The sequence below is a fragment of the Hippichthys cyanospilos genome, chromosome 12 (genome assembly GCF_059441005.1).
Source record: "Hippichthys cyanospilos isolate Australia breed blue-spotted pipefish chromosome 12, RoL_Hcya_1.0, whole genome shotgun sequence".
Classification (NCBI taxonomy): Eukaryota; Metazoa; Chordata; class Actinopteri; order Syngnathiformes; family Syngnathidae; genus Hippichthys; species Hippichthys cyanospilos.
This window is the reverse complement of record NC_142380.1, coordinates 20,929,156-20,942,020: the sequence shown is the minus strand read 5'-3', so window position 1 is coordinate 20,942,020 and position 12,865 is coordinate 20,929,156. Positions and strand designations below refer to the sequence as shown.

Sequence of the window (12,865 nt, the reverse complement as noted above, 5' to 3'; positions counted from 1 at the left end):
AAGGACGACATGTTGCTGAAATTGGCTCCATTGCCCCAGCTGATGTTCTTTCTTTAGTTACCTCTGCTATTGATTTTTAAGTCGGATTCACTGAAAAGGCAATAAGAAAATCTGATTACACATCATTATATGTAGACCTACTGTTACTTTTATTGTCATGCCAAAAAAAAGATAGTGTAGAACAGTGGTCTCCATACTTTTTATCGCCACAGACTAGTCGACGCTTGACATTTTTACTGCGGACTGGGGGGCTCAAATGCACGCAAATGACAATCAGTCAATCATAAAACTGAATAACAAAAGCTAAGGAAAATACCTGGCACAAACAAAAATGTGAACGAGCTAAATGCATACAGGGCAACATGATGAAGATAAGAACTAATATTAGCTAGCATATTATCCACAGTCACAAGTTGTTGGATCAACAAATAAACTAATTTTGGGCATATTATCATGCATTAATAGTCTTGGGCCAGATTTCACAGAGATAAAACGACGTGTGTGTTATCGACTGACTGCTCTCAAAACCACACCATCCTTCTCACTACAAAATGTAATATCAACAGCAGCCAGAGGCAGCGCCAAAAACAAAGATCAAGCGAAACAAAGCACAAAATAATGAACTGTTAAACCAAATCAGGTCCAAAACATTATTTCAGGTATGGCCAATGCGGTCTGGTACCAGTTAAGCCACGGGCCGGTGGTTGGGGACCACTGGTGTTGAACATGCAGGTGCTCCCAATATTTTAACAAGTCTAATTTAAATGGAAAAACTAAACATTAGCTCAAAAAGACTGAACCAATATAATAGGATCAATTTTATATCAATATATCCATACATCTATTTTCAATAGCCACTGATCCTCACAAGGGTTGCAGGCTTGCTGGTGCCTATCCCAACTGGCTTCGGGCAGTCGGCGGGGGGCATTGCAGTCACATCTAAGGACAATTTAGTCTGTCTAATTCACCTGCTATGCTTGTTTTTGGAGTGTGGGAGGAAGCCGGAGCACCCGGAGAGAACTCACACGGGGTTGGGAGAACATGCAAACTTCACACAGGAAGGCCAGAGCGAGGTGGGTTTGAACTTGTGAACTCTTTGAACTGTGAGGTGGACATGCTATTCACTGCGCCACCAAGCCACCCTAGATCAATATATAAAATACAAATATGTTATCTACATACTGAATAATGTAAAACATACTGAATATTGTAAAACAATATTATCGAAATATATTGAAATATTACATACCAAATAAAAAAAGATGTACAAGAAAATATACACAAAAAAAAATCATCACTTTCCAGTAATCATTTCCAACATTTATGGTCGAAAAAACTTTTGAAATGATTCCTCATAGTGCTGTTTTTTGTTAGATGGCAAAATTGAGCCTGAAGGCACTGGCCTTCAGTCATTAAAGTAATGAGTCGAGTTTGAGACGGCGCTTGGAGAGCCTCCGGGAGATTCTGGCTTAGCTGAACCTGAACCACTCGAGCAAAGGTTCCACAAAATGCTTGGTGTCGGTCGATATGGAGGGCTATCAATGTGAAGGGAAAGCAAAGCCGTTGCAAGCGGCAGCGACAACAACAAACGGGTGCGGCCAACGGGTGCAACAAGGAGTTTTTATGTTTTTATCATTTAGCACACAAGTATAATCTTAGATGTTTGCCAGTCCACTGAATGTTGACTCCAATTTGGTGCCTGCACATTTGCGTAACTATCAGGGCTGAACTCTTGATACAGCAAAGATTGAGTATCTTTAAACAAGTTATCCCCACAAAAAGGAAGCCGAATGTCCCAATTACGCTTGAGCTTTGATGCCGCTTTGCTTCTTGCAGCTGGGCTGAACGCGTATCACCGACACACAATGGAGCGGCTGTCATGTGACCCATTGACCTGCCACAGCATGCACACTTGCCCTCGAAAAGTAGGTCCGCAAAAACACTGCCCCCTGCTGTCTACAGTACTCCAACCTCATTTCCTCGCATATGTGCATCTTGCCGCAACTCTCACCAAAGATCTCTCTTCGGAACGTTAGCGTCATGCACCAGAGTAGCTGTGCAACACATGCACATACACACGCGCACAAGCAAATTAGCAGATTTCCTCCAATTCTGGCCCGGAGAGTTCATAGGAGTGGTCGTTGGGCTGCTTACAAGAAAGCCGTCATTTTCGATTGCTCTTAAGAAGTAATCTTCCACGTGCACTAGTGAAGTCTCGTTTTTTGGTCAAGTGTCAAGGTCGCTTTTATTTGAAGACTCAATTTGAGGAAGAACGTTCATCTTTCGGCTCACAGGTTTCTTTGGCTGTAGCCACGTCTGAGGTTCTTTTCAGGTTACGTAAGGAGAACAATCAAAAAGGGACCCCCCTTCTTCTATCACGTGTCGCCTGCGCCATGGGCGAGCTCTGCTCTGTTCTGAGTGCCAATGACATTTGCCTCTTTACGATACTCAAGGAATGGCTGTAGTTTGCTCTTTGCCGCACATCTGGCTCGGGTCATGAGCCCAGCAGCCGACAGTTAAGTCGCCTAATCCATACCTCAGAAAAGAAACATATATTAATGAAAATAAATGTTGGTGAATTATGTCTTATCCGAGCCACAATTTTTTTTTTCCTCCTCCCTAAAATTGATGCGGGTAAATCCCGTCTGCATGGTTTCCTTTTTCCTGACTACCGTGCTATGTTGTGCTAATACTTTATGTAAAAAGAGCACCTTGTTAAATCCTGAGAAAACAAACGGAATACTCATCCTATGCACAAACAAGAAAGGGATAGCTCAAGTGACTGTGCACTTTTGTCAATACAATGTAGCTGGATCTTGTGGACATTGCTGATCTCTTCCTTGATCTTTGGACTCGGACTGCTTTCATTAGAAACGTCACTCTGTTTCTCTGCTCAATGAATGTTTTATGTGTGAGCTTGTTGGCAGCCCTCTTTGTCTTTGTTTTTTATCCATGTTGTGCCAGCTGTGATGCAACTTCTATTGGGAGATAACCATGCTCGCCAAGGAAAATGGTGGGAAGGCAATTTTTCTTGATTGGGTTAGGTCTGACAGCTGTTTAAAGCTCATTTTTGGGGTGCAGAATCCAATATTCTCAGTCTCAATCTCAGTTCTTTCTATCGCGTCAAGTTGTTGAGATGTAGCACTGCCGTATACAGGGGGACAAAAAGGGTACATTATGTAGGGGTGTCCCAATATAACTTTTTCACCTCTGATACTATAGCAGCTTAAAGTCAACAGAGTTTCGGCTTAAAGTCAACAGAGCTTCTGTAGGAAATTTTATTTCATGCTTTTTTTTTAATGCAGTTTTTTCTTCTTTTTAATTCTATATTGGAACATGAAACAACTTGTGTACAGTTCAGAGACTAAAAGTGTCCAAATTCACAAAATTTCAGCCTCAGATTGGTGTGGGACTGCAATTTTGGAATCGGCATTACCTGTTTTGTTTTAATCAGTAAAAAAGTCTAATAGCATTGTTTTAGTTTGAAATTGTCTTCCTCTGTTTTTTCAAATGGCAATCTTTATTACAGGCACAGTCCCAGTTTATTTTGGGGTCATATTTTTGAAAGTTTAAAAATGACTTGCGCTATTCCAAACATTGGCGGGTGATGTACACACCTACCTCAGTCATCGGAGTGGACCATCTGATTGCTCTTTATATACTTTATACATAAATCTACACACACACATAGTAGCAGCCAAGAGTGTGAAAAGGCCCTCCAATTCAAATAGAATTGTAGATGGATTTTGCAACTTCGGACTGGCATTGCACAACAGGCACACCCACACAGGTGTGTTTTTGCCACGCAAAACAAGTTGAGAGCCTTTTCCCTTCATAAAGGAGTTGGACCGCTTGACACGCCGGGGCTCCAACCCATCGACTACGCCTAGTCGCCGTTTCCACTTTGTCGCCACTCACAATTGTTTTCATTGATAGGTTCACCCACCGATTCATCGATGAATGTGAATTAACAAAACAATTCATAACTTTCCATGTGCTGTTGCTTCACATTGAAGGCAAAAAGATGCACAAACTTCAATCAATCATGTTTCAGTTACTGGTTTGGCCTGTTACACCAGAAAACAGGCGCCAAAAGGATTAGGGCTGTGAAGATAAACTTTTCAAACTTTAAAGTCAGAAAGACGACTTTGGACTGAGAATATTCTCAGAAAGTTTACTTTGACATCAGAATTCTTGCCAATTTCTAAGAGTCCTCACTTTAGAGTCGTTATCTGACTGAATTTGACAAAAGATCAACTTCTCAGTCTTCCGAATTAAAGTGAGAATTTTAATTTTCAAGAGACAAGGTTTACTCTCAGATATCTCTTTAAAAGTGGAAGTGTAATTTTAAAGTCAGATTTCTCAGAATACTCACGTCAGAATTCTCATTTTAAAGAATTTTCTCAGATTCTGAGAACAAAGTAAAAATTCTCACATCAAAGTCTGAATTTCTATGGGGAAGTCTGACTGTTTTGCCAAGTGAGACTTTAGACTTGAAAGAAAAGTCTTGAATTTAAAGTCAAAATCCAAAGCCAATTGAAAGAAGGAAAGCGGCAGCCTGGACTGCAACCATTCTCATGTTCACCTCACAATTCTCACTTCGACGTCAACATTTGTAATCGTTCTCAGCATTTTACTTGAAAGTGAGAATTCCCTTTATAAGTAGCCATAAAACAACCCTTATGACTATGCTTATAACTGTCACATTATTCTTGTCAAGTTTTGGTTGGGTTTGTTGTTTTCCCCAGGTCATGTGGTTTTGCTTTATCTCCTTAGTTCATGTTTAGGTTTCCCTCACATCTGCCTTTCCTCTCAGTGTCTCATTAGTTAACTCGCTTCCCCTGCCTCTCGTCTTCTTCCAGGTGTTTTGCATTGTCTTGATTATTTTTTGCGTCTATTTAAAATCTCTGTGTTTGTATGTGCCGTGCTGCACTATTCCCCGTACAAATTCTTCCTCAAGCCTCGTGTCTCCCAGTCGCTGTTCCCCGTAAGTTTATTTTTGCTTCTTGTTCTTTTGATGATTTGTCCATTTTTTGCCATTGTTGTTCCTGACTTATTTTTCCTATGAAACAATTTACTTTTGAGTCATCCGCCCTGCACTCCTGCACTTTATTGGTTCACCTCTCCCACGTCCTGCAACCCCTCACGTTGTCATGCCCCATCGTGACAGATCGTGACAATTTCTGTTTCTTCTCACGGTGTGGACTTAAAAAAAAAAAAAATGGGATACCAACTTTTAAGAGCCAAAGAATTTTCTCTGAATTTTTACTTCAAATACAGAATTCTGACTTTAAATTCGGTATTCTGACTATTCTCAGAATTCTCATATTGAAATTAGAAGTCTTTATTCTCACTTTGAAGTCACAATTTTCACTTCTTCTCAGAAATATGACTTTAAAGTGAGAATTTGGAAAACGGTCAGAATTGTACATTTAACGTCAGAATTGTGACTTTATTCTCAGCTTGCTCCAAAGTCCTCAAATCTTTGGTACATTTTGTCACTGCGGGGCATGGCGAGTTGAATGCGGGTGTGCGGGAGGATGGACCGGGGGTGCAAGGAACAAGGAAGCCAAAATGGGATGTGCTCAAAAATACCATTTTAATGAACAAAAGATGGCAGGAACAAAAACAGACAAAAACTGGGCAAAGTACAAAAGGAACAAGAGAACGCAAAACTAAACTTACGGGGAAGGGCAATCGATGACCCGGAGTGACTGTGCACGAGGGAGCAAGGACGTGAGGGTGACGATAACAATAATCCGACGACTAACAGTGACAAGGCTGCAACATAAATACACAAGGGTAATTACAAACAACGCAAAGCAGCTGGGAGAGAACAAGAGGCAGGGGAAGCTGATTGGGTGACACGCAAGGGCAGGAACACACAGGCGACAGGTGGACAAAATCAAACTAGTAGACAGGGAGGCGAGGCAGACGCGGGGAAGAACTACTCAAACTAAATGGCTAACGAACCCAAAAACTCTACAACTAAACCCATAGCAGAATGAATATCAGGCAGAACGTGACACATTTGACATCTATTTTTGAGTTCAATTATTTTGTGTGTAGGCCTGCAGGCTGTGCTATTTGAGGGAAAAACAAAAACTCCTGAGAGCCAGACACTTCATTTGTGTCTATTGTTATGTCTGTTATGTTTCACAGCAAGACGGCAATGTTAATTGTGTAGCTTATGAGTCAAAAGATACAGACCAAAAACTAATGTCCATTAGAGTGGACACATTCAAATAAGTCGGCTCTCAGAGGTTATGGGGAAAAAAACTAAAAATAGTATGTGTATGGTGCACCGGATTATTAGGCGCACTTTCAATGAATGACTTGTTTTAAAACAGTTTTCATAGAATATATTGTTTTGTTGATTTAAAAACAGTTCCCAGAAAAACCACCTTTTTTTTTTAAAAAAAAAGAAAAACTGGCTCTTTTTCCCTCGTCTGTATAAATTGCTTCAAAATTGGAGCATATATAGCATATCAAAATTTCAAAAAGGGTGTCATAAAAAACATTTGGAAAAAAAACATACATGAATAACTGAAATGCCGAGATAAATATTGAATAATTTAAATAGCGATTAATAAGTGATTTTCTCTTTTTGTCCCCCAAGAATGAAAACAGCCGATTCATGCATTGTATAAGGCAAAGCGGATTATAAGGCACACTGTCATCTTTGGAGAAAATTCAAGGCTTTTAGTCCGCCTTATAGTGTGCAAAATATGGTAGGATGAAGTTAGGATTACAACACCTAAGATAAAATGTCCTTTTTGTTTTCTTTGGGTTTGAAGACATGAAGTCACCGATGTGTTGAAACAATGACCACAAAATTCACAAAACACAAAGAAAAAACAACCTCTGTGAAAAGAGGTGGGACGGGCGATTCTTGATGCATGGATACTGTAAAAGGGATTGAATGGGCCACGAGAGGCGCCGCAATCGGGAGAGCGTGGGGGAAAAAAAAGTCGGACTGGGTTTGGTTTCGAAATACCGGTACTGTACATTCCTTGAAGAGATGTCTTTTTTGCTGATATTTATGAATTGTATAAGCAACTTGTACTTGTATGCACGCCAGAGTCAGCTGTGACCTTTAGTCTCTTCAAAGGGTTCCCCATAATGCTCTCATTTATTCATCTGGAAATCTATGAGCCATGTTGAACTTGCGGTGAGGCGAGCCTCTATTTAACTATTGGACCGGCCTTTTTTGTCTGCGCCCCGGCGCGAAACCAACCTTTTCTTGCAGCGGATCAAAATAGCCTCATTTTTTTTCCCCCTCGTCCCAGCCCCGTCGATGCGCTCTCCCTCTCCCGTAGCCAATCAATCACAACCAACTGTCTTTGTGATGGTATAGGAGACAATCAATTTCAAATAGAGCAAAGAGACATAAAAGATGAAAGGAGATCGAGGAGCAGGCCTGCGGACGCAGAGAGAAGAAGGAGAAGGCGAGAGATGCGGCTTCAACTTTGACCTCCGGGAGAGACCTTTCTCGGCTGGAGCTCGGCTCTGACGCGTTAAGCAGACTTGTAATCGAAGACTTTGATCCAACGAACCCTTGCGCGCACGCATGACTACGCCAATATGTCCGTCTCCCATAGAGCCAATCTTTTTATCTTCAGCTCTCACAAAAACAAAAGGTCATGCTCGCCTGCCTTCACTAACAAAGCTAAGAACAAATTGTGTGTGTAGACTGACAAAGAAAATAAAGATTCAACCATTAGAACCATTAGAAGACCCACATCTCCTTTTTTCAGCCACGGATTCCAAATGCCGTATTCTGCTGCTATCTAATGGCACAAAAAAAAAATTAATGCATACCCTGCATACCAACACTTGCACCATTCTCATGGAGAAGCTTTCTCTCCTAGAGAGCTGTGTCTGTCAGGTAGAGCAGAGTAGGTTGATAATCATACCTCAGACGGACACATCTGATGGTGATGGTGTGGGCCGTAGCCCTCCCAAAATGCCGCTAGCGTCGGCTAGTGCGGGTCATAGCCTACCCGCTAGTCCGGCTAGCATTAGTCCTAAGCAGCCTGCTAGCCACGGTGAGCCTGTTCAGATGCATAAGCGTTTTAGCCCCCTTGCTAAGCACACTCCATCCCAGTCTACTGCAGTGATGTCAAACAAATTTTTGTTTTGGGCCGCAGTGTAGTGATAGTTTCTGTCAGAGGGCCGGAATGACTGTGAATTCAAATACATTTTAAGTGTGTTGATCAGACATTTACCAAGATTTGATATCAGAAGCCGGCAAACACTGTTCAAAAGAGATTTGGAGAATAAGTAAATGTTTGTTTCTCTTCCCCCAAATTTTTAAAAGTTAAAGACAACTTGCAATGTTGGTATTTTAGTCAGAAACCTGATGTCAAATTAGCATTTCAAGGGCCACAAAAAGTGAGGTGGCGGGCCAGATCTGGCCCCCGGGCCTTGACTTTGACACCTGTGGTCTACTGGCTCCCGCACATTAGTTATAGGGGACTCTGTCACCCGTAACATTAAGCTTAAAACGCCAGCCACCGTAATGTGTATTCCTGGGGCCAGAGCACCCGACATTGAAGCTAGTCTTAGGGAGCTGACACGCAGGGGCCTAGACACCATCTTAGTGCAAACAACACTAGTCATTTGGACATAGTGATCCATGTCGGCTCCAACGATACTAGAATGAGGCAGTCTGAGATTACAGAGAAGAACATAGCTAAAACTTGTAATCTCGCTAGAAAGATGAGTCAGCATCGAGTTATTGTCTCTGGCCCTCTGCCTGCGAGAGGTAATGATGAGAGGTTTAACAGATTATTCTCGCTTAATCGGTGGATGGCTAGTTTCTGTAGGGAGCAGGGTTTACAGTTTGTAGATAATTGGCCCTCTTTCTGGGCGCCGGCCCGACCTGCAAAAGATGGATGGCCTTCACCCTAACTGGGAAAGTGTCATCACTCTTTCTAGAAACATTGATTACTATTTGAGCCTTTTGGGTCGCAGGCAAGTAGCGAACCTGCTAGAACGGGTGTGGAGTCATTAAAGCTAGAGTGAACTGGTACTAGGCTGGACTGCAACACACACATAGTCTAGGTCACTGCATTCCACACACTGTTTCAATACTTAATGCTGAATCCCGTAGTGATAAGATTTCTGCTGAGGTGGTGAACTCAGAATAGTTCAGGAATAATTCTCCAGTTTAAATTCAGCTTCATAAATATTAGGTCACTCCCATCAAAAGCCCTTCTTGTAAATGATCTTATTGCAGATCACAATCTGGTCTCTACGAAACCTGGTTAAAACCAATTGAATTTTCATCATTAAATGAGGCCTGACCCCCAAACTTTGTGGGCTCACATTTTGTCCGTCCTTGTAAAAAAGGGGGAGTTGTGGCCCTAATTTCAGAATCTGATCTTAAACTTAGCACGAGCACTGATCACACCTTCAAAACATTTGAGGCTATCGCTATGCGATCAAGCTTCCCTGAACTTATGGCCGATTTAATACCTTATGCAGATAATATATTAATTATGGGTGTCACAAAGCGAACTGTCACAAAGCCATCGGTCCAGCCACTCATTGCACAACACATCACGCAGGCTCATCCCTCCTGCCAATCATTGCCCAACACATCTCACCAGCTCACCCCTCCTGCCAATCAGCCCTGAATAGTACCATTTGCCACGATCCACCATCCAGTACGTAGCCCGGCCTTTTCCCTTCGTAATCTGCCACATTGCTCTCCATGCGTCCAACAGAGCCTTCCAGCAATACTTTCAACCAGACTATCCATCCTGCTGAAATAAGCCCCCTGCTCGAGGTTCTGTCCTATCTCCCTTCTCTCTGATCTGTCTGCCTGCCAAGTCCCCTCTTCCCCGACCCAGAGAGTCCCGCCACCGTTGCCCGTCCTCATCTGCCTTCGTCCCTGCAAGTAGCATTCAGCAAATAAACATGATGTCCTTACCTTCACTTACCTGTGTGTGCTTTTGGGTCCTTCATCTCCAAGCCGTGACAATGGGTGTTTTCAATATTCATCTGAACACCCCAATGGAGACACTGAAGCATTTCAAGCAATAATCGATGCATTTGGTTTTACACAAATAATAGAATGGAATCTTAGATTTAGTGTTAGCCCGTGGCCTAACTGCCTCAAATGTCACAATTTTGTCGTATACTAACACGATGTCTGATCATTATCTTATAACATTCAAAGTCCTAGCTCAGTGTGGTCTTATTGACCACAACCAAGGCTTTAGGAGCTGTGATATTAACTCATCAACCACAGGTGCACTTTCTGAACTACTGCCTTTCGCAACAGCTGACTTTCCGTCTTTCATTGGTTCAGTCGATAAGCTCACAAACGGTTTTAATACGGTTATTTTAAATTCCCTAAACTCTATCGCGCTGTTGAGACTTAAAACTCATCCGAAGCAGCACACTCCATGGTTTATGGATGAAACGCGTACGTTTAAAATGTTAAGTAGACAACTTGAGCATAAATGGCAAACAACTAAACTCGAGGTTTTCCGTCAGGCCTGGTGCGATAGTTTACTGTAATAAAAAGAAGCTCTTAGGTTAACAAAAACAAATTATTTTTCCAAAATGATTGGTCTTAATAAATACAACCCCAAATATGTATTTGATACGGTAGCAAAGCTAACGCAACAGCAGCAGATTAACCATAGTTCCTTCCATTCAGCACATGATTCATGCAATTCTTTACTCAGCAGATTCAGCTAATAAGGGACGAAATAAAAAAAAAGCCGGGCCACTTACACTCTCGGGTTCTGTGTTTTCTGATGCTAGTTTAGACAATCAGGTTCATGAAAGTCTGGTAACCCTGTCCCAGTTTGACTTAGTATCCCTGGAGTGTCTTACACACCTGGTTAATGCAGCAAAGCCGACATTCTGCATGCTCGACCCACTTCCAGGCAAACTCATTAAAGACTTAGTCCTGATCTTAGGGCCATCTGTCTTCAATATTATCAATCGGTCACTCTCTTCTGGCATTGTACCTGAAACGTTTAAGACGACCGTCATTCAACCATTACTTAAGAAACCTCACTTAGAGCCTGAAAATCTCTCTAATTATAGACCAGTGTCACATCTTCTACTTACAATTCTTGAGAAAGCTGTAGCACAACAGCTTTGTGATTTCATGATAGATAACAATAGATTTAAACTGCTTCAGTCAGGTTTTAGGGCCAACCACTCAACTGAGACTTGTTAAAGTGATGAATGATCTTCTCTTAGCCATGGATTCCAACATCTTATCAATATTATTATTGCCTGACCTTAGTGCCACATTTGACGACTATTGATCATCATATTCTTATAGAACGTCTTAAATCATGTGTTGGTATCTCGGGATCAGCACTTTCTTCGTTCAGATCTTACATCCTGGGAAGGACGCATAGTGTCTCTCATGGCATTGCGATCTCTGAATCTTTCTCCACCACATGTGGTGTCCCGCAGGGGTCAGTACTTGGTCCCTTACTGTTCAACATCTACATGATTCCTCTTGGTTTTCATTGCTATGCTTATTACACCCAAATATACATGCCTTTAGAAACAACAGATCCGTGCAAGTGCAGTAAACTGGAGGCCTGCCTTGCCGAGATTAAACAATGGATGTCTTCAATGGATTTTCTGCTCCTTAATGCTGGTAAAACAGAGATGTTAATTATTAGCCCTGCTCATCATCAGCACTTGATTAAGAATACCACATTGAACCTGGATAACTGTTGTATTTCCCAAAATAGTTTTGCAAAAACCCCTGGCGTGATACTTGACTCAACTCTCTGACACATTTTAATAACACGATAAGAATTGTGTTTTTTCACCTTCGAAATATAGCTAAAATTCGCCCTATTCTTTCTCCTAGCATGCTGAAACATTAATTCATGCATTTGTTACATCGGGCCTAGACTATAGTAATGTTCTGTTTACTGGGCTTCCCATGTCCTGCGTCAAAAGCCTGCAGTCTGTACAAAATGCAGTAGCGAGACTATTGACAAGGACCAGAAAGTTTGATGATATTACTCCAATTCTAGCTGACCTGCATTAGCTTCCAATACTATTTTAAGGTTTTGTTAATTACTTATAAAATCTTGACACGGGTTAGCTCCTTCCTATCTCGTCGACTTAGCATCACCATATGTTCCGTCCCGACAACTTCGGTTTGTTATCAACACCACGGGCTAAAAAGAAGTCCGTGGGATCAAGGACTTTTTCCATTCGCGCGCCAGTACTATGGAATGCCCTACCTATGGAAGTTCGCACAGCCACCTCAGTTGAAATCTTTAAATCCCCACAAAAACACATTTATACTCAAAAGCATTTAGTTAATGGCCCTGTCTGCAGCTTTCTTCTTTTTTATCATCCTTTTTCTTTCCTACCCCCTGTTCCCGTCTGCGGTCCACTTGGTTGGACTGTGGGAAGGTTCCTGCCTAATGGCTTTGCCTGCTGTCCAGTCATCATTGCACTACATAGCCCTACATATGTTTTCTGTAACCTATATTGTGTACCTGGATTTGTCTGTAATGTGTATTTGTCTGCATTTGGTACATGCAGCATCCACTTCAACCTGTGGGTCTGGAAGGGGGCTCCTCCCACCTGTGGTCCCTTCTGAAGTTTTCTGATTTGCCCGAAATTGGGGTTTTTGAGTTTTTCCTTCCCCTTTTCCTTTCCCTTCTGGAAGCTTTGTGTGCTGTTGTGTACCTTACACCGAAAAGATGTCTCTGTATGACTTCTTTCTTCGAAAGAAGTTTCGACATGACCTCTTTTCATCTGTGAAGCCCTTTTAGACTTCGGTGATTCAGGCTATAAAAAAAAAATGTGAGTGATTGATTGATTGATTGAAAGCTAGTGGTGTGTTTTTATTGAAAATCGT

At 41.8% G+C, this 12,865-nt stretch overlaps 1 pseudogene; it reads left to right on the top strand.

Annotated features, from left to right (window-relative positions):
• Positions 1–9,987: 9,987 nt before the first annotated feature.
• LOC148415295 (uncharacterized) lies at positions 9,988–10,784 on the top strand (annotated as a pseudogene).
• Positions 10,785–12,865: the final 2,081 nt, after the last annotated feature.